The following is a 20251-nucleotide window of genomic DNA, read 5'->3' as shown; positions in this document are numbered from 1 at the left end:
ATGCCCTTTCCTGATGACCTTTAATCCTAGTACTTTCTCTCTCTAGATTATCTTCAGTTTTTCATTGTGGGGCGGGGGGTGGGGGGAGGGTATGTGTTTTCTTTTATTAGATTGTCAGTTCCTTAAGAGTAGGGACTGGTTATTGGTTTTATATGGCCTCTCGTTGTATCTCCAGTGCTTAGTAGACACCTGTAAAGGGCTAGAACTGAGTAGATGCACTTAAAGGGAGCACTTGAGGCTAATTACCAATTGGACAATACTCTATTAATACTCTGCTTGGAGGATGATCCTGCTCAATTATTCTGTGCTGGCTCCATCTGAGGGTGTGGAGAGAGAAAGGGAGAGAGATCTGAGGGTGGAGTAAATAGGACAAGTGGAGAGAGAGAAAGGTGTGGAGATTCCTATATCTAATCCCCTGATGGCGACCCCAAAAGACCAAGAATAAAGACTTTTGCTTATCCTGACTCCGGCTAATTCTAAGGTATCTAGGGTACTAATGTGGTCACAACATGTGCCTATCACATAGTAGACATTTAATAGATATTTCTTGATTGCCTGATTCTCAACTTATGGTCTTAAAGAGCTCTGTGGATCCCTAGCAGGCCAACAGACTTGTCCAGAGTCACACAGCCAGTATGTCAGAGGTAGATCTTGAGCTCAAGTCTTCCTAAGTCTCTTTCCATTAGACAATACTGTCTATCCTTAGAATTATTACTACTAATAATGATAAGTTTAGTGTTTTATGCATACAAAATGTTTTTCATGCATTATCTTTAGAGTAATTCATCATAGACTGGAATATACTCTTCTTAGCGTAGAATCAGAGCTGGCTTCTACACCATTCTTAGACCTTTGACTTTTTTTGAAAGCTGTCTTATCTTATATCAGCCCCAGGGATAAGCTGGAGGCACTGGCCCTGTCTAGATGGAGGATGCTCTATCTGAACATCCTGGATCACTGGAGATAGATGTAGATCAGACAAGCATTAGCTGCTGTCCCACATCTTAGCTTTAAAAAGCAAGCATAAAAGAATGCCTTGTTCAAATCTTATCTTTTTACTTTTTTAATTTTAAATTTTCATTATATCTTTTGCTTTTCTATCACTTTTAGTTCCGAATTATCCTTATCCCTCCACCCTCCCCAAATGTTCATCCTTTGCAACAAAAAATTTTGAATATAAAAAAGGAAAGGGAAGCATTTCAACAAAGCTAACCAATATGTCACCTGAATCAGACACTATGTGGGACATTCCACATCCTCAATCTCCTTCCTCTGCAGAGAAGGGAGGTACTTTTTTTGGTCTCTTCTCTAGATTCAAAATTTGTCATTACAATTGCACAGTATCATTTGGTTTTTATTGTTTTTATTTACATTGTTGTAGTCATTGTAAATGTTGTTTTCCTAGTTCTCCTCATTTCCACTTTGCAATAGTTCATAGAAGTCTTCCTGTGCCTTCATCATCCTCATTTCTTACAGCTCAGGACTGCCCCCTCACATTCTTCTACCAGTTTGTTGAGCCATTCTCCATCTAATGCAATGCCAAAAGAGAGGTAAAGTGTTATATTTGGCAACATGAATGTAATTAGTGCAGAACAAGAACTAGATCCCCATTCCCCCTTATCTTAAGCCAAAGTCTTCCAGCTCTATAGCATTTGTTGTTCAATTTATACAGTCAGCCCCTAAATATATATAAGAATCTGGCAGGAATCGTAAAGCCTGTTACCTTTATGGAGACCAGGCTACAGTATATGAAGAATCATCAAACAGCAATCACTTTTACAAAAGCAAGTCATCAAGCCAGTGGGACTAGCCAGCTGCTAGTATTCCACCATCACATGTGAGAGCTTGGCAGAGTAGAAGGAATTTTTAAAGACTGATTACACATTCTTTTTCATTGGTGCCTTGTTTGTAATATTTGTTTGTCCCCATCGGGTGCCAAAGTAGGTGATATAAAAAGATGTATGAATAATGTAAAGGACAGCTCAGTAGTCATCAAAGAGAGTCTCCCTGCCTGTGACGCAGAAACCATGGAGGGCAGAATGAATAGATTACAGTGAATGGTTTTAGAAATGCATATCCTCGCTCAGTTTTCCTTCATTAAAGACTGAAGGCATCAGTGAGTTTGAAGAAAGAAGCACAAATGGAATCGTCATAGGGAAATAGAGAAGGTCCTCATACAAGAATCCAAGTATCAGATGTACAGGCCTGGTGTCCAATAATAGGGGCCTGATTAAAAGTGTGTGTGTGTGTGTGTGTGTGTGTGTGTGTGTGTGTGTGTGTGTGTGTGTGTTATATTAATGCAATAAAGATCAACCTATAGGAAAAATACCAAGAAATCTGGAAAAACTTCAATAAAATAATACAAAGGGGGAAAGCAGAACCCAAAGAATAGAGTATATTTTCACTCCAACAATAGGAGAGGGAAAAATGAACAAGAATGACTGTACAGAGAATCCTAATGAGCTCTTAGGGGAAGTATACAAAAAATTGTTATGATGTTTTGTGTGTTTAAATCAATTAATTTAAGTGGAAATAGTTACTACAAGAGTTCTGTTGTTTATATTGATATCTATGGACTCATAGTTCTGGAGCTGCAAGGGATTATAGAAGTGATCTATTCCCATCCCCTCATTTTACAGATGAGGAAACTGAGTCCCAGAAAGAATACATGACCTGCAGAAGGTCACAAAGAGGAAGCATGGGATTTATCCAGAATCACACAGAGGCATAGATAGCATTCAGATCAGTTTCTATACAGAGTTCAATTTTCTTCCCATACCTCTTTATGTTAATATTTTAATAAAACATTAAAAGGATAAGATATGGGTGGGGAAGAGAGAGAAAGAAAGAAAAGAATAGATCTAAGATCAGGCTTAAAGTTTATTGAGAAGAAGAGTCAAAGAGATCCAAAGAGATCCACCAATGAAGGATCTTCAGTTCTTTTCACTACACTAGCTACTCTGCCCATCTGAATTTTGAACAAGATTAAATTTAGCTGATCTTACCTATGTGAGATATGAGGGGGAAGGTACTATCAACTAAGAGTCTGAAAAGCTTTACTGTAAGAGGTGGCAGTGACTTGGGCTTTAAAATTTAATAAGAATTCAAGAGTGGATCTTCTAAATTTAATGTAATTGAAAGGAAAAAAGAGAGTTCTTGGTGATACTCGAGAAATTATTTCAGTTCTTTAGTAGTCATTTAACTCAATCCTTTTGGAAAAAAGTCTACTCTTGGGAGAATGGCCTGAGGATACAAATACAAAATTAAAATATGAAGACAGAATCTGGAAGGGACTGGGACAGAAACAAGATCATAGGTTAAAAATCAACATGAAAATCCTGTGATGATGCATCACCAGGAAATATCATTACTGAGACCCAAAGGTTGGCAAATTGAGAATTTACTCAAACCTGTGAACAGGAACCTCCACAAGAAAGAGGTCAGCCACAGTTGATGACAAGGAGAAATATGAGAAAATAGCTATATAGGTAGCAGAAGGCATTGATGACCATTCCTGAGACTGGAACAATTCTTTGACCCCCTTGTAATTTCTACCTCTGGGTCTACTTACGTCTCCCCGTGCCCCACAGAACAAAGTTGAACCTTTCTACCAGATGGCATTCCTACAAGTACTTGAAGACAGCCGCCATTTCATTTATTTATATATTTCCCTTTCTGTGATCAAACTTGTTGAAAAAAAAATTGTCTTTTCTAGAAAGGCTTTCCTGATTCTCCTAGGTTAGCAGCCATCTTCCCTTTATATTTCACATAATACTTTGTTTTGTAACTTTTTTTGAGGCAACAAGCCCAAAGTCACACAGCTTTCATAAAAGATTTCATAGAATGTAAAGCCCTTGAAGGTAGGTACCATCTCACTTTTGTGTTTACATCTCAGCATCTAGCACAAGGTATCCAGCACATAGTCAACACTTAATGAATGCTGATTGATTGTTGATTGAATTACAGCTACTAAGTGGTAAATTCCTAGAGAATAAGGACTACATTTTAGATATATTTTGTATCTCTCTCCATTGCCTAGGACAGTGCTCTGCACTTACTCTACACAGAGTCCAAACATATATACATATACATATTTATAAGGGCATATATGTATATGTATATGTGTGTATAGTGTCCCAAAAGTCTTAGCACAGTTTTAAGCTTTGATAGATTGACTGAGAATATCTAATGTATGTAAGGTATGGGTATATAAAATATTATTCATTATTGTCTCTGTTACTATTGTTATAGATAATTAAGAGCATCATTAATGGATACTTAACCTGCTTTAAAAGAGGTTTAGAATCCTTAAACTTTTCATATTGTTGTTACATTCTTCACAAACTCTCCCTATTCAGAAATCAAAGGCCTGATCCAATTTTCCTGATGCTAAACAGTATACCCTTCACTTGGCATTCCAAACCCTCCACTTCTTGGCCCCAATCTGCCTTTGCAGATGAAATTCTTCCCTGTGTGATTTCCCCACTCCTTTTCATCTGGATCACCCACTGTCCCCTAACTAGGTCTTAAACTTACCATATCCACACTTCACATATTACATTTCCTCAAACTGCAATGCCTTTCTTTTCCATCTCTGCCCATCAAATTTTGATTAACCTTTAAATCCCATCTTATCTCTGTTGTTAAATTTATTCTGACCACTCAAGCCAAAATTCAATTCAATTCAATGAGCCTTTATTAAGCACAGCACATAGTAAGTGCTTAATAAATGCTAGTGACTGTTCTTTTATATGCCAGACACTGTGCTTGTCACTGTATATATAAATATTTTTTAAAAGTCTAAAGAACTATTGTCCTGGAGTGATGGTATGCTATAGTTGGCTCATTGTGACTTTGAAGAATCAACTGTTAAATTTTTAGTGAGAGTACTTATATCTCTTTGTTATGCTATAACTATATGCTATAAATCAGAATTTTATAATTTTGGTGGTTGTCTAGAATTAAGCAAGTGATGGAGAAAATGTTGATAACAGATTAAGCTTAAAAATGTATACTATGTACATTTTCCTCCAAAAGGCCTGTTGTTAAACATTTCCTAATACAAAGTGATCACTACATGGATACAATATGTACTCCCTTCCTCAACCAAATTCCAAAACATTTATTATCTGTATTGTTGGATGAACTTTTGCCCTTTCTTTCGAGAAATAGGACTCCACACCCTTTTCCAATCATCTTTATGCTATGTTGTTTTCATTATACCTATCAGTCCCCACTCATCCACCCATCCTTCTCCATCTTGGAACTTGGAACTCCAGCACCTGAGGAGTAAAAGCTCTGATAGTAGCTCAAGAAGATGATCTTCTGGAACCAATCCTTGCTGTCTTTTCCCAGATGTTTTTACACTTTACAACTCTCTTCCCAGTTTCTCAAATCCATTTTATGTCTTGACTTCTCCCATTAGAAGTTAGAATACTCAAAGGCAGTCACTCTACTGTTTATTTGTATTTAAATCCCCAGTAGTTAGTGTATGTCTGGCACAAATGCTTAATCTCCCTCTCACTTCTCATTAATCATGTACTTCCTTGTATTAATTATAATCAACCTCAGTTACCTGTAGCCCATTATTTGTTTAATTAAGTCATCATTTGGAAGTAAACATATCTGTTTTAAACATGGTAGCTCTCTGCCATTTTGCCTTTATCTACCATGTGTTGCACTGCTTAAAACATGATGCTGTGACTCTACAGAAAGAACATCTTGGAGCTTACAGAGTCCCTGTAAGGAATAATGATGAAAGAGTCTCCATGAGAGTCCTGCTATGTTCCCTTTGTTCCCAAAGCACTGACATTAATGCCCTCCCCTCTACCACTGGACAAGGAGCTCAGTGAATTCTTTCACATGTACTTACCTTGTCTCTCCAACTAGACTGCTACATTGGAACTATCTAATTTATACTTTTTCTGCATATCTCACAGTACTTAACCCAGTGCTTTGTCACTAGTCTGCACTCTGCAAGTGTTTTTGGATTGAAGTACCATGCTGTTGTTTGTGATAGACTTTCCTTATCACTGTATCTCCCTCCTCTCTCCCATCTCCTTACTTACTCTCTTCACAGGCTTCTTTCTATGCACTTGGCTGCCTCTTTTGTTAATAACACCAGGCAATCTTCCCAGAACTGTCCCTGATGTATGTGATTTTTTCTTCTTCCAAATTCTCTTAATTCTAATCTTGCCCTGTCTTATGCTCCTATATCAGCAGCAGCAGCATTGATATTTAGTACAGGATAAAGGAGGTAACAAGCAAGGGATAGATTTAAACTTGATGGTTTTCTGAACCTGTCTTTACAGTGAATATTAGATCAAGCAAATACTAGAGATTCCCTATGATACCAAATCAGCCAAAGTCTATACATTTATACCACATGATAGAGAAAAGGCCAACTTTCCCCAAACTATGATATTTGGGGATTTTGTCTACAAAATTAGAATTATCTCAGCTTTCCACTCAAGGACACTTTCTCTGGCTATCCCCTATACATGAAATGTTCTTTCCCAGGGAGGGAGGGAGAAAAAAGGGAGGACCCTACCCCCATCTCTGTTTTCTGACTCCCCCAGTTCCCTTTAAGTTCCAACTAAAAATCCACCTTGTGCAGAAAACTTTTCAGAACGCCTCCTCTCTGTTCCTTAACCTGTACTTAGTTTGTCTTTTACACTATTGTTTGCATGTTGTCCCCCCCACCATGAGACTGTAAGCTCTCTGAGAACAGGAATTGTCTTTTACTTTTCTTTGTATTCCTAGTACTCAACAACATACTAGCCAAGCTATATCATACTATAGTTTTCCACTATCAGATAAACAAACAAATTAATGAAATTCTCTGTAGATGCGATGAGTAACCAACTCTATTTGTAGTAACAGTCTTCATCTTATTGAAGGTGTTTCATGATGTGAAACTGTCCCTTGGCCACCAAATGCACATATCTATTTGCAAAAACTGATGAAGATGGACAAAATGTCTTAACAAAGAAGTTTAAAAAAAATTTTTAAAGGACACAGACTCTATGAATAGGAAAGCAAACATGTTTGTTCAAGAAGAAAAAAGTGGGGAAAGGAAAGATTCAGCTCCAAACCTGCTCAAGAAATTATCAAAAAATAATTCATATACCCCTATGTCTAAAAATACAACTCTTGAGAATTTGCCAAGGTTAATGAAGCCTGTGGTTATCTGCTGAGTAAGTGCTGGTCATGCAAGTTAAAGCTGCCTGGAGGCAGATTCAATTTATAGGTCCAATTTTTCTAAGAGTCAAAAGAAAGAAGAAAAAAAGAAAAGAAAAATGTTTGCAAAAGAACAGGAATCAAATTGTAGCCCTGAACAAGAAAATGGAAGTCAGGTGATCCAATTTTAAAAGGAGGAAATAAAAATAAGGACTCTCTAGAAAGGACTACTAGAATGGGCGGCAAATTTAATGGACCCTAAAATATGTGAATTATTCAATATGCCCTTTTATTTCTTCTCTCCCTCTCTTCCCCTTTTAATGTTTTATTCAATTCAGTTCAATTTAGCAAGCATTTATAACCATCTTCTATGTCCTGGGACTTGGAATACAAAGACCAAAAAATAAAAATAAATCCTTAGTAGATCTCCATTCTATCATTCAAGACAACTGTTTAAAAAGAAAATGACAAGTGGAAAAGTTACTGAACTGCTGGCCTTTAAGTGCATTAGATCTGAGTCTGAATTCTACTTCTGACACTACCTGTGAGAACCTAGTCAAGGCTCTTATTTTCTTTCAGCCTCTGTTTCTTCACCTATAAAATGGGGATAATGATATGACCTACTTCTCAAGATTTTCATAAGGATAAAATAAATCATATTTGTAGAGTATTTTGCAAACTTGAAAATGCACGAAATTTTTAGTGATTATTATAAAAGAGAACTTTTTTCAAAATGCAACTCTTCTCCAATCCTCACCCCCTTTTCCCTCTAATCCATATCTAAATCCAGAAGAAGCCCATTGGCGGCTTCACCTGTACTCAGTTCTCCACCAGCGATCTCAAGGCACCGAGAAGTCAGTACCCCCAAGTAAATAAGTATCTGAGCTGGGAAAGATTTCTTCTTTTTCTTGGCACTATGGTTTACACAAGAGCCATCACACTCACACTACACAGATTTACAAATATATATACACTGGACAGAAGTACTTTAAATAAAATGTAGCATGCCTCTGAATTGTCAAGACTTGTTTGGCCCACTTTATTTCTTCCTCAGAATCAATACTGCCCATTCTCAGAGCATGCTCCCTGTCTCATTAAGTTTATCAACAACACTCAATGATACTTAGTCTTTTGCAGTTGTTTACTGGCTGGATTTCAGTCCATCTTGTCCACAGTCCTTCAAACCTTTGGGCCATGACAGGAGACTATTTTTTATCTACTTTTGGGAGATACCCTGACTTAGTTTGGTATTATTCTAAACACATCTCTCTAAGGCTTACTACATTCCCTCCTCCTCTTCCCACCCCTTCTCGCTTTTAGGATCGGTACATAAATTGTAAGAATCATTCATAATCCACATTGATGTTTCATCTTACTCTTCTTGTGCCATGTTTTTTGTTGACAGAGACTGGTGTGCTCTCCATTCTTCTTGACAGTGATGTATAAACAACCCTATTTCCACTGAGGCTGAAGGGCTAATGTTGACAGGTATTGAAAACAATTTCAAAGTGCAGGATTGAGTCTCATTTGGAGGGAATATAAGGAGACTTTCAAGTCCTAACTGGACCTTTCTAGCACATTACTTGCCACTGCAGGTCCACTAGGAAAAGTCTGTAGAGGTCATTAATGGAGTCTGCTGAATGAGCTTCTGAGACCGCAACTCACACAGCACACTGATACAAAGTGATCTGGTTACTATTCAACTTTTGTTTTAGAGGACCTAGAGACTTTGGCCTCAGGGAATGCCCCCCTCCACAGCTGACCTTGCCTTCTATGCTTTCGTTAATGTTATACTTTTTCATCAAAAAAGGTAATATATCCTAATAAATAGAGAATGCTCTTGGCTGGTTTCAGTGGGTAATTTGGTCCTCAGACATACATATTGGTCAGCTAGTTTAGTTTTCTTACAGATAGAGACATTTATTATTTTAAAGAGCCCTAGCCATCTCCTGGCAAATTCACAAAGTCATTCCTACTTATCAACTATTTTCTCTGATGTTTTCTTTTATTTTGATTTATTTTTATTTGCTTTCCAGAGAAACTATCTGGATTTCTTCTTAACTCTTCAGGGACCACTGATCATTCTTCTCCTCTATCCTTCAAAGTGATTCCTCAGTAATTCCAACCTTCTGGCAATATAGAAGCATGGAAATAAAAGGAATCTCAGAGATGTCCAGCCCAATCATCTCATTTTACAGATGGGAAAACTGGGGACCAGAGAAGGATAGTCTCCAAACAAAGCAGGTAGGACAAGGTAAGAGAAATAGAGGAAAAGTCATTTAATCTATGTGATGCTGAATTTCCTCATCTCTTAAAAACAGATTAAAATTTCTCATTTTATCTATTTCACAACTTTTTGTATGTATCAAAACCAATTCTATAATATATAGATATATAAATTCGTTATAAAATATATTAATATATCAATTATTTATTTAATTAAATATTATATATAAAATGTCAATTACTACATAAAAGGTAGTAGTGGTAGCAATATCAGTAATAGTAGTAAATTACCATTTAATAACTAGGAAAACTTAGAAGCAGGAAGGATCAAGCTTTTGGCAAAATTATGGTGATTGGAAAAGTTAATTTTTGATTGTTTCCCATCTCCCTTTGTGGATCCTTCTTAGATAACAATAACAACTAACATTTATTTTTTATTAAAGCTTTTTATTTTCAAAACATATGCATGGATAATTTTTCAACATTAACTCTTGCAAAATCTTGTGTCCCAAATTCCCCCCCCCCTTCTCTCCACCTCCTCCCCTATATGGCAAGTAATCCAATAAATGTTAAGGATGAGCAATTAACATTTATACAAAGCTTTAACTTATGCAAAGCACTTTACATATATCTCACTTCATCCTCCCAACAACCCTGGGGAAAAAGAAATTATTATTATCCCCATTTTACACATAAGAAAATTTAGGCTAGGTTAATTGACTTGCCCAAGTTGTCCAGGTGATAAGTATCAGAATTTGAACTCAGATTTTCCTGACTCCACATCCAGGGTTCTCTAAACATTGTAGCTTTCTAGGCATTCAAATGCTCTTACCAATTTCTCAAACAGATGAAATGCCTAACCACTACCATTCACTCCAGGGCCCTGAAAAAATGTCCAATATAATAAAATTATTTCTCTTTCCCTCTAACAAAACTCATGATACCTCAATGGAAATCTCAAAGAGGCATTAGGAGAAAATCTGATTAAAATAATCCATGATGAAAAATGCTACAAATAAAGATCTAAAGGCTCTGAATCCAGATTGAAGCATATTTTTTTCTTTTTTTTTCTGAATTTTGTTTTGTTTTTGTTTTTTGCAACATGGATAATGTGGAAATATGTTTTGCCTGACTTTATTTGTATTATGGATATGGATATTTCTTGCCTTTTCAATAAGCAGGGAAAAGATGGAGAAGGGAAGGAATTTAGAACTGAAAATTTTTTTAAAAATTTAAATCCATACTGAGGTAAAAATAATCCCCCTTGATTCTTCCTGAAGCAAATACATTTTAAAAGTAGCTAACTTATTGTGCAAATGAATATTCCAGATTAGTGGAATTTCAGAGAGTATGGCAATTCTACTTGGGACAAGACTCTTTTCTCCATTACCTGAAATAAAATCACATAGGCAAACCCCTGTTCTGCTAATATATAAGAACAGCGCCAGTGTACAGCCCCCAGAATTGGCTGAACAAGGGGAACTCTAAGTAAATAACAAGATAACAATCAGCCTTCAATATGAAGGAAAAGAACTAACATTAACAAACCCCCAAAATAGCAGTGTCAGCCACAAACTAAAAAATGATACTTGGGTTTTTTTTATTTGGGGGGGGGGAGTTTGCCACACCTGCTTATACAAACAAGTAACAGTGACATCAATGCCCTATCATCTTTGAACTCAGATAATAATAATATATATTGCCTAGCTTATAGTCACATGTTTTATGATCTCTCTATATAGAAATAGCATGTCATTACTATCAATCAACAAACAGCAAATTACAGTAGATTACACTTGGATTGATACTTCAATTCTCAACTTAACATGTTGACATAACAAAGTGAGGTCTCTGAACTCAGTTTACTTGCTGTTTTTTGTATTTATTTGTTTATCCAGTAATGTGGCCATACTAGGTACCTGGAGTTGGATGAGAACTGGGTTCAAACAAGTCTTAAGACTTTGAGGCTCAGTGTGAATGCTTAGATGTAAAATAAGAATAAAAATGTCCATAGGACCTAGTAGGAGACTTTTTATAAGTATTAAACTAAATAATGTATCTTGTTGGTTTAAAAAGCATTATATAAATAGTAATTATTATGCTCCATATCAATTTTGGAGAGAATTGACTAATTTTCATGAAATTGTAAATGCCACTAAAGTATGTGAAGGTAACATCATTAATTTGATTTGTCATTTAACTTGCCATCTTGAAACAAAATGGAGTCCAATAAAAATTTTCAAATGTGTATAGCTTCGATGATTTTTAATGTGTTTCAAAGACATTAGGTACACCAATGAAGTTTCCAGTAATTACAACATGTAAGTGAATCTATAGTTCACAGAACCATTCGTTTAACTGTCCTAATTGTCTTTTTCACAAAACAAAGGGGTATAATTTTAAAACATTTGCCTTGCAAATAAAGGATTAAACCTGCTACCTTGACAAGCTAACAACCCCTAATGAAGATAACTACCATAAGTTAAATAAATGAACCATTATGTTGAAAACAAAAATGTCAAAACAGACACAATCTACTATTTTGAAGATTATTGATGGAGATCAGCCAAGTAATGGATATCATTATTATAATTTATCTTGTAACTTTTCATAATATTGTGCTAAAATTATAAAATAATAATAATAATAATAATAAAGCAAGTTAATAAGCATGATGCCTATAAAGAATTTCGTGTTTTCCAAACCAAAACACCTGACAAGTGCCAATTTATTTTCTCCAGTCCAGGAAGCCTTTCTCCACAAATTATTCCCAAAGTCATTAGAGAATAGGTGATTGCCCCAGAAGAGTAAATTCCTCTAATTCCAGAGTCCTTCACTCCATGACCAGAAAAAGCTCCAATTCTTGTTCCATCCAATGTTAAAAACCACATGGCTCTTTCTCTCATCTGGCACCTACTCTGAAATTCTCCTGTTTCTTTCCCTTGCTTCTCAGACTTTGAGAGATGGAATCCTCAAGACACTTGCTTTTTTGCCTGTCTATTCCAAGTTAAAATGTTTGACTAGGAGGGAAATAGGAAAGCATTAAGTATCTGTTCCCCACCACTAATTCCATCAAAGATTTCTCATTATTCATGGCTGGCAGTTTAATTTTCTTCTTTCTCCTCTCCTGGAACAGCCGTACCCTTAATTATTGACCTTCTCATCTTCCTAACACCACTACTTTTCCCTGTATTTGCTATTCTCAAGATCTGCCTGCCATGTTATCTATAAATTTACTCAACTGGGAATAGAAAAGCTCTCTTGAAGTTTCTTGCCCTCTAATACCTGTCTGAAAATTCTTGCACCTTAGATTCCTAGAACTAAGAGGCTCACCCATATAACGAATTTGCAGACAGTTTGGATCTTTGGGCACCGTAATTACTGAATTCAAACTTGATAAGCCATGTTTTCAGTTACTTAAATTACATCACAGGTTGATTCAGATGAGGAAAGATCCCTTGACTGAATTACCCACAGAATTCCCCTGGTCAAGTATCATATCCTTATATTCAGGTGACTAAGAAGTGATGTCAAAAGCATCAGCTACTAGTTTCCTGAGCCAAAGATCTGCAGGATGATTTTAAAGTCTTATATGATGAGCAAAGAAAACAATGTTCACAATATATATAGAAAACAGTATCAGAAGGTGAAAATGTGACTTTAGAAGTTTAGTGCTAAAGAATGCCTACCCACTCCCTCTTAGTAGAGGGATAGTGGATTATAGATACACAATGATGCATAGATTATTAGATGTGACCAATCTGTGGTTTGTTTTACTTACAGGTATTCTTTGTTACAAGAGAGGGTTCTATGCTAGAGAGAGAGACGACAAGGTACCTCCATGATATAGAACCTCTATGCTTGCTAAAATCTCACCACTTAATCATAATAACTAATATTTACATGGTATTTTAAGTTTTCCAATGTGCTTGAATATATTATTTCTTGATCCTCAGAACAATCCTGTAAGATAGGTGTTACACCCATTTCATATATGAGAAAAGTGAAGCTAAGAGAGATAGTCACACTACTTTCTGAGTGTTTGAAGCAGGGTTTGAACCAAAGTCTTCCTGACTCCATGTCTAGTATTTATCTACTATATTACCTAGCTGCCTAATTAGGGATTTGTTTGGACTAATAAGCCATTTGCTCATTGTCAAATGACAACAATGGTATTTTTATGCATCAATAAAGCCTTTTTTTAAAAGAGTTTCCCTAGACTATATCCCCACAAGTGTCAATGAACTACTGAAAATTTCATAGAGAACAAGCCATTGTTGGTCCCTTCCATCAACTCTAAAAATAATTTTTAAAAAATTGAAGGTAGGTTGCCATTGCAAGTGTCTGACTTTTCACTCTGGGATAATATCATCTTAACAAAGAATCTAGTTGGGAAAAAATTAATTTGTTTGAGTCACTGGACTTTAGTCCAATATTTAATCTGACTCTAGCAAAATTAAACTATATAAGTAACACTTTTTTGTGAGAGATGTAAAATATTCAGTTATCTTCAATCCATTCCCTCTTCATTATAAAATGTCTAGCTCTAAGCCTCAAGCAGAAGTCCCCTAATAATGAAGGCAATTTTCTGAGCCTTGAAGTAAGCCCAGGAATAAGACATTTCTTTGACAATTTAATAGGAGATTCCAAACAAGAACATTTAACCCATCCATGATAATTCCAATAGAATTTATGAAGCTTAAACAAGTAAGATACAGACATAGGTACACATTTAGGGGGTTCATCCAATGCCATCTAGGATGGGAACCTTACATTCACCCATGAGGGAGGAAGAGAGCAACACATTGTGAATACCAGATTCCCTAATATCTAACGAGAACCGCACACTCACCCTTCTAATGTAATTAATCTTTAGGATGTTGACTTGGCTTAAATGAAGCTCAGGCCCAAATGAGGTTCAGAAATATGAAGCACAAAACTGAAAGATCAAGCTGAAGCTTCAGCATATGACTTCTGCCTCAGGAGCAGCACCTTGCTTATTAAAAAGAATTTAGCCCATGGGGGGTATTTCTGCTGGAGCAGGAAATGATAAACCATTCCAGTATCTTTGCCAAGAAAATCCTAAATGGGGTCACAAAGAAAAGTGAAAGAACTTAGCTATAACGTTTCTGGTAGACTGCAGTATTGAGATAGAGTCAACAATGTTACCTGGAACTCTCGAGGGAAACAAAGTGGCCAAAATAAGGACTTTCAAGAAAGCGCAGTGATAAGCCTATACATTTCTGGGTTGTGTTCGACATTTCCTGCCAAATAAAACGATGGGAACATGTACATTACTCAACAATTCTTGGTAGAAGGACCCTTAGACTTCCAGTACAGCTCTCATTTATAACTTCTGGAAAGTATGGTGAACATTTATTTTATTATAAATACTTACACATAATTGTTACAGGCCAGACCGAACCAAGAACATTACACATAATATATGTTATAAAACTATATAATATGGCATATTATACAGTACATATTAAATAGCACTAATAATAATCACAACAGTTTTAGAACATAGATCTAAGGTTAGAAGAAAAATCAGGGGCCACATAGTCTAATTCCTTCATTTTCTATATGAGGAAACTAAGGTCTAGGAAGGTTAGTGATTTGCCCAAGATCATAGAGGTAAACAAATGAAAAGATGGGATTTGAACCTGGGTCTTCTGACTAAAGAGCCAACATTCTTTCCTCTGTAACACTCTGCCTTCTTTTTGTTGTTGTTATTCAGTCTTTTCGTTCATGTTTGACTCTGTGACTTACATTTGGAATTTTCTTGGCAGAAATACTGGAGTGGTTTGCCCTTCCCTTCTCCAGTTCATTTTACACATGAGGAAACTAAAGTAAACAGAGTTAAATGTCTTACCCAGGATCACACAGCTAGTAAGTCTGAAGGCAAATTTGAACTCAGAAAGATGAATCTGACTCCAGGGCATGCACTCTGGGCATTAAGGCACCTCCACCTAATTGCTCCACTACTTTGTTTAAGGTTTGCAGAAATGTCTCAATGTGCTTTCTTTCTACTTTAACATTTACATCTCCAGTCTCTTGATCTATATTTTGCCACTGGACTCAGAGAGCTCTGGAGGGGAAAGTGAGGAAGGTGATCTTGTACAGTTCTCCCTCACTTAAATCCAACTCATTTGCATATCATGGCATTATCTCCCTGATATCATGGTCCTTTTCAAGAACAAACAATATTTACAAAAGAATTTCTTCACAAAAGCCTATGAGATAAGTAATACATTTTTTATTATTATTTTTTTACATTTTATTATTACATTTTACAGATGAGGAAACTGGAGATCATAGAGAAAGAATGTCTTGCCCACTGTCATAGCTAGTAAGTGATAGAGTCAAATTCATATGTCCTCACTTTAAGACCACTTAAGACCCCATGCTGCCTTCAGTGTCCATTCACCAAAACTATTTCTCTTTGAAGCAATCCAAACTAAATCACAAACATCACAAAACACTCTTTGGACATAATAGGATTTTAGGTTTTTGAAGATTGTTATCATTTCTTCTTAGTCTTCTCTTCCTCTTACTCAATTCCACAAGTTCTTTCAGACATAATTTCCAGACTTCTCACTATTCTAGTTACCCTTTTCTTACTCCATGCTGGTCTGCAAAAATCTCTCTTAAATGAGACATCTTGAAGCAAACACAAAACCCTACTATTCTGACTAGCAGAAAGAGCAATGGAAAGATTTCTATTTGGCTAACATTGTACCTAACAAGTCAAAAAATTTTATTAATCACTTAATGTAAGCCTTTTTGCTAGAGGAAGAGGGGCAATATGTAAGTAATGGCAGCTTAAATTAGAAGTGAATATCCGGGGCAGCTAGGTGGCGCAGTGGATAGAGCACCAGCCTTGAATTCAGGAGGACCTGAGTTCAAATATGGTCTTTAGACACTTAACACTTCCTAGCTGTGTGACCCTGGGCAAGTCACTTAACCCCCCAGCCTAAAAAGGGAGGTAACCTGTATAAAGGTACAATTATGGGAGATGAGCTGTTATACACAGGGAATAACAAGTAAGGTCAGTTTGGCTGGAATATAGATTGTATGTGTAAGGGAGTCTAATCATCCCTGAAGTAATCAGTGGGTCAGGAAAGGAGTTAAGAGAGTAAGTAAGATCTGACTATTCAAAGTCAGATCAGACAGGAGTCAAAGCCAGGAAGACTGTAATAGCAGAATATGCAATCCTGATCCCTTGCTCCTCTACATCAAGAATTTAATCCTTTACTAATATTCCTTGCCATGATGAGTCCCCGTGGGCAATATTCTTCTCTCCAAGAGGAGGAATTTCCCTCTCCTGAACAGACAATTAGATCTCTGAGTTCTCAAAACTGGCAAATTCTGAGGCTAGTGCAACCCAATAAATCTCTTTTATCTAGGTTTCTGGTCTGAATACTATCAATAACCTATGAAAGATAATAGGGTATAGTGCATAGGCAGCTGGTCTCAGAATCAAGAAGATCTAAGTTCAGGTCCTCCTTGACAAATAATAACTGTAAACTTGGACAAATCACTTAACTCATCAATGGTGTCCTCCTCCCCCCCCCCCCTTGAGGATAATAAATTGTAGAGCAGTTGCTGATCTGCATTTATAGGAGTTTCCTTATCATGTATCCTACCTAGACTGATGAAATCCCAGGTCTAGATTCTCCACCATCATCCCCAAAAAACACCTGAAGTGATATCAACAGAGAATGGAACAGTTTCTGTTCCTTAAAATTATGGCCAGTACTGTCTGCATATCTGAATAAAATCAAGAAGAAAGATTTTGATGACTACAGCCTTAGCTTAAAAGGAAACATTTAATGCTTTTAAAGTTTCCCCTTGTCTTCTCTTTGCCTACCTCCTCCTAGGCATGCATGTGTACACACACACACACACACACACACACACACACACACATCCCTGAAAAAGAATATGAGTAGAAATAAAGAAGAAAATGAGCTGCAAGTAATCTTCTAAGACTGTCTTCACATCTCAGGATAGAGTTAGAAAATGAGCTGTAACATCTTTCTAAATTAGTAAGTCATGAAGTCTCTAGGAACAGGCATTTTATACAGAATTTTATATTCTTTAATGTTCCTTGAGAGCAGGGAAATCTTCATTTTTATCTTTGGTATTCCCAGAATCTGTCATAGAAGCACAAAGGCAATCTGTTATAATGGGATAAAGGAATAGCCTCAGAGTAAGGAAGACTTGTGTTCAAGTCTTGTCTTTGACATAGTCTGACTGCATGACCCTGACCTGCTCATTGCACAGTAACCTCTCAATTATAATTTACCTCTGTAATGTCTTAACCTCTGAGTAATTGTCTAAAACTATAAATTACTATAAGCAGTAAGTCACTCAATCTCTCTAAGCTCAATTTCCTCATCACATAGATCCCCAGGTGATCAAAGAAGAGAACCCTGTGAATTTTCCATTGACCATTGGTCATTCATGTGGAATGTCCTATCATGGGAGGAAACCGAAAATATGATGTGATAATGGGCAGAACAGTTGCCCATTTGTATTGGTAGAGGAAGTTCTTTTGATGGAAATTCCCCTATAAAAATTAAATCATCTATCTGGACCAAACGAAAAAATCCTCAGAATTTTACATAGTAGGCACTTAAGGGCTATTGAATTGAAATAAGTATTGTGGGAGGTTATAAGTAGAATAATCATGGTAGGAGGCCAGCTGGATAGAATCATTACACTCTATTATCAGCTCCCATCCTTATATGTGGTCTCATTCTTCCCCAAATATTTTCACTGGGCAGCAATTACTCCATAATCACGCTATCATCTTCTTTTCTAAGGCATGACTGGATTTTTCCTGTTAAGAAAACTTGAAGAAAAAATAATAATACTAGTAAGAATAAGTGGCTAGGACCTAGCTCTCATACTAGCCAACTTTAATGTAGCTTCCTTTAGCCAAAGCTGCTAATCTATTTGACTAGAAAAATCTGGGTTTACCTTTCTCTCTTTGCTCTAGGAAGCTGAAAAATTGAATCAATAATTCCCTTGGATACAGCCCATAGTCCAGAAAACTATTCTGATCAATATATATATATTGTCATTACATTTATTTCTCTAATCTCTTCTTAGGCATTCCATTCCCACAGTACCTCTCTGCTACATTTGAATAATGAAGCATTTAGATCAGTAATGCAATGGTTAACCACATTTCTCTTGAAAACCAACTTTAAAGATAAGATAAACAGAAAGGCAAAAATAAAATTTAATGAAACAGAAGTAACTTTTCATAAGAAAGCAGAAAGGGAAGAGATATACAGAGTAAGAAATCAACAGCCTTAAGTTTTTTTTTTTTTCTTTTTCTATTTTGCATTTAAGTTTAAAATAAATAAATAAAATGCCAGCGCTGAGTGTGTGTCTGAGTGAGTTCAGAACAAAGGGAATCTTCTTCCCAGAAGGTCTTATGTACCTGGAGCTCTATACTGAAACTTCCTCATTGTAGCCCTGGTCCCTCAACTTCCTCTCCCAGGATTCTGTTCTGCTTATCAAGCAGCGGTCTCTGGAATGTCTTCTTCTCTGTAGCTTCTCCTATGTTTATATCACTGGTACTCTCACTCAATGGGTTGCTACCAAGTCTTTTGCCCTTCCCTTCCCTTCAGGATAGGTGTGGTAGTTTATGAGTCAGTCTGGCTCCAGTAAGTCACATAGATCCCCAGGTGATCAAAGAAGGGAACCCTGGGAATTTTCCATTGACCATTGGTCATTCATGTGGAATGTCCTATTATGGGAGGAAATAGAAGATATGATATGATAAGATAGGATTCACTTTCTAGTTGCCTATTGCCTAATAGGGAAGACAGAAATTATTGAAGAACACTTGTGTAGAGCAACATATTCATACATGCTTCTCTTTTTTCCCTTCGGCTTAACTGGTTTTCAGCACTTTCAAAAGACACAGGTACAGGTCACTGGACTATTTTCAAATAACACTGCAAAGCCAGAGCACTTCCTTTTTATTTTCTCCAAAAAGGCACATTTTGGTTCTTTTATATTAGTGATTTTAGAGGAAAGAGAGGCCAGATAGGCAGGAAGAGAAGGAATTTGGGTGGTTAGGTATTTCTTCTTATGACCAATGTGGCACAGTGGATAGAATTCTGGACTTGGAGTCAGGAAGACCTGAATTCAAATATAACCTCAAATATTTACTTAGCTGTGTGACATTGAGCAGTAAGTCACTTAATCTCTCTAAGCTCAATTTCCTCATCTGCAAAATGAAGATATTAGCACTTGGCTCACAGGATTGTTGGAAGGATCAAAGAAAACCACATTAAAAAAAAACCACACATGTAAAATGTCTTGAAAACTTTAAGGCACTTACATAAATATTAATTATTATTATAACTGCAAGTAAATTATTTTTATGGGGTATAGTCATTGATGGAGAATGACATGTAAGAAACCAAAAAAAAAAAAAAAAAAGGAAAACCATGTTTGAAAAAGATGGCAAGAATCAAGACTTCTGATCCTTATCCTTATCAACAATTCTTTGAGCTTAATGTCTCAGTTCCTTTAAGCAATCCTTTAAGATTATAAATTACACAATAGATACCAAGATGCCTGTAGATGTAAAGAGAGTTCTTCACAAGAATTTCACCATACCAATGAAATCAGATTCATAAAAAAAGAAATATCAGTTTCAGTCTAGACCCATTCCTCTATCTCCCACTGTCTACTCTTTTTGTGGCTGTACCTCATACCTGGGATACCCCAAACCTCAACTCTACGACTTAGCATTCCAGATTTCTTTCAATGCTCCGAATAGCTTCCACCTTCTCTAGGAAGTCTTTCCTGAGTCTTC

At 36.4% G+C, this 20251-nt stretch overlaps 1 long non-coding RNA gene across 1 annotated transcript; it reads right to left on the bottom strand.

The window, feature by feature from the left end:
* Nucleotides 1-1452: 1452 nt before the first annotated feature.
* LOC141554867 (uncharacterized) lies at nt 1453-18962 on the bottom strand. The gene is made up of 3 exons (XR_012485989.1): nt 18863-18962; nt 14575-14669; nt 1453-1528 (listed from the first exon to the last, which is right to left on the bottom strand). It is a non-coding gene; the product is annotated as an uncharacterized LOC141554867 (long non-coding RNA).
* Between the last annotated feature and the right edge of the window lie 1289 nt (nt 18963-20251).

This window comes from Sminthopsis crassicaudata, chromosome 1, assembly GCF_048593235.1.
Source record: "Sminthopsis crassicaudata isolate SCR6 chromosome 1, ASM4859323v1, whole genome shotgun sequence".
Taxonomy (NCBI): Eukaryota; Metazoa; Chordata; class Mammalia; order Dasyuromorphia; family Dasyuridae; genus Sminthopsis; species Sminthopsis crassicaudata.
The sequence above is the reverse complement of the archived record's forward strand: the minus strand, read 5'-3'. Positions and strand labels throughout refer to the sequence as shown.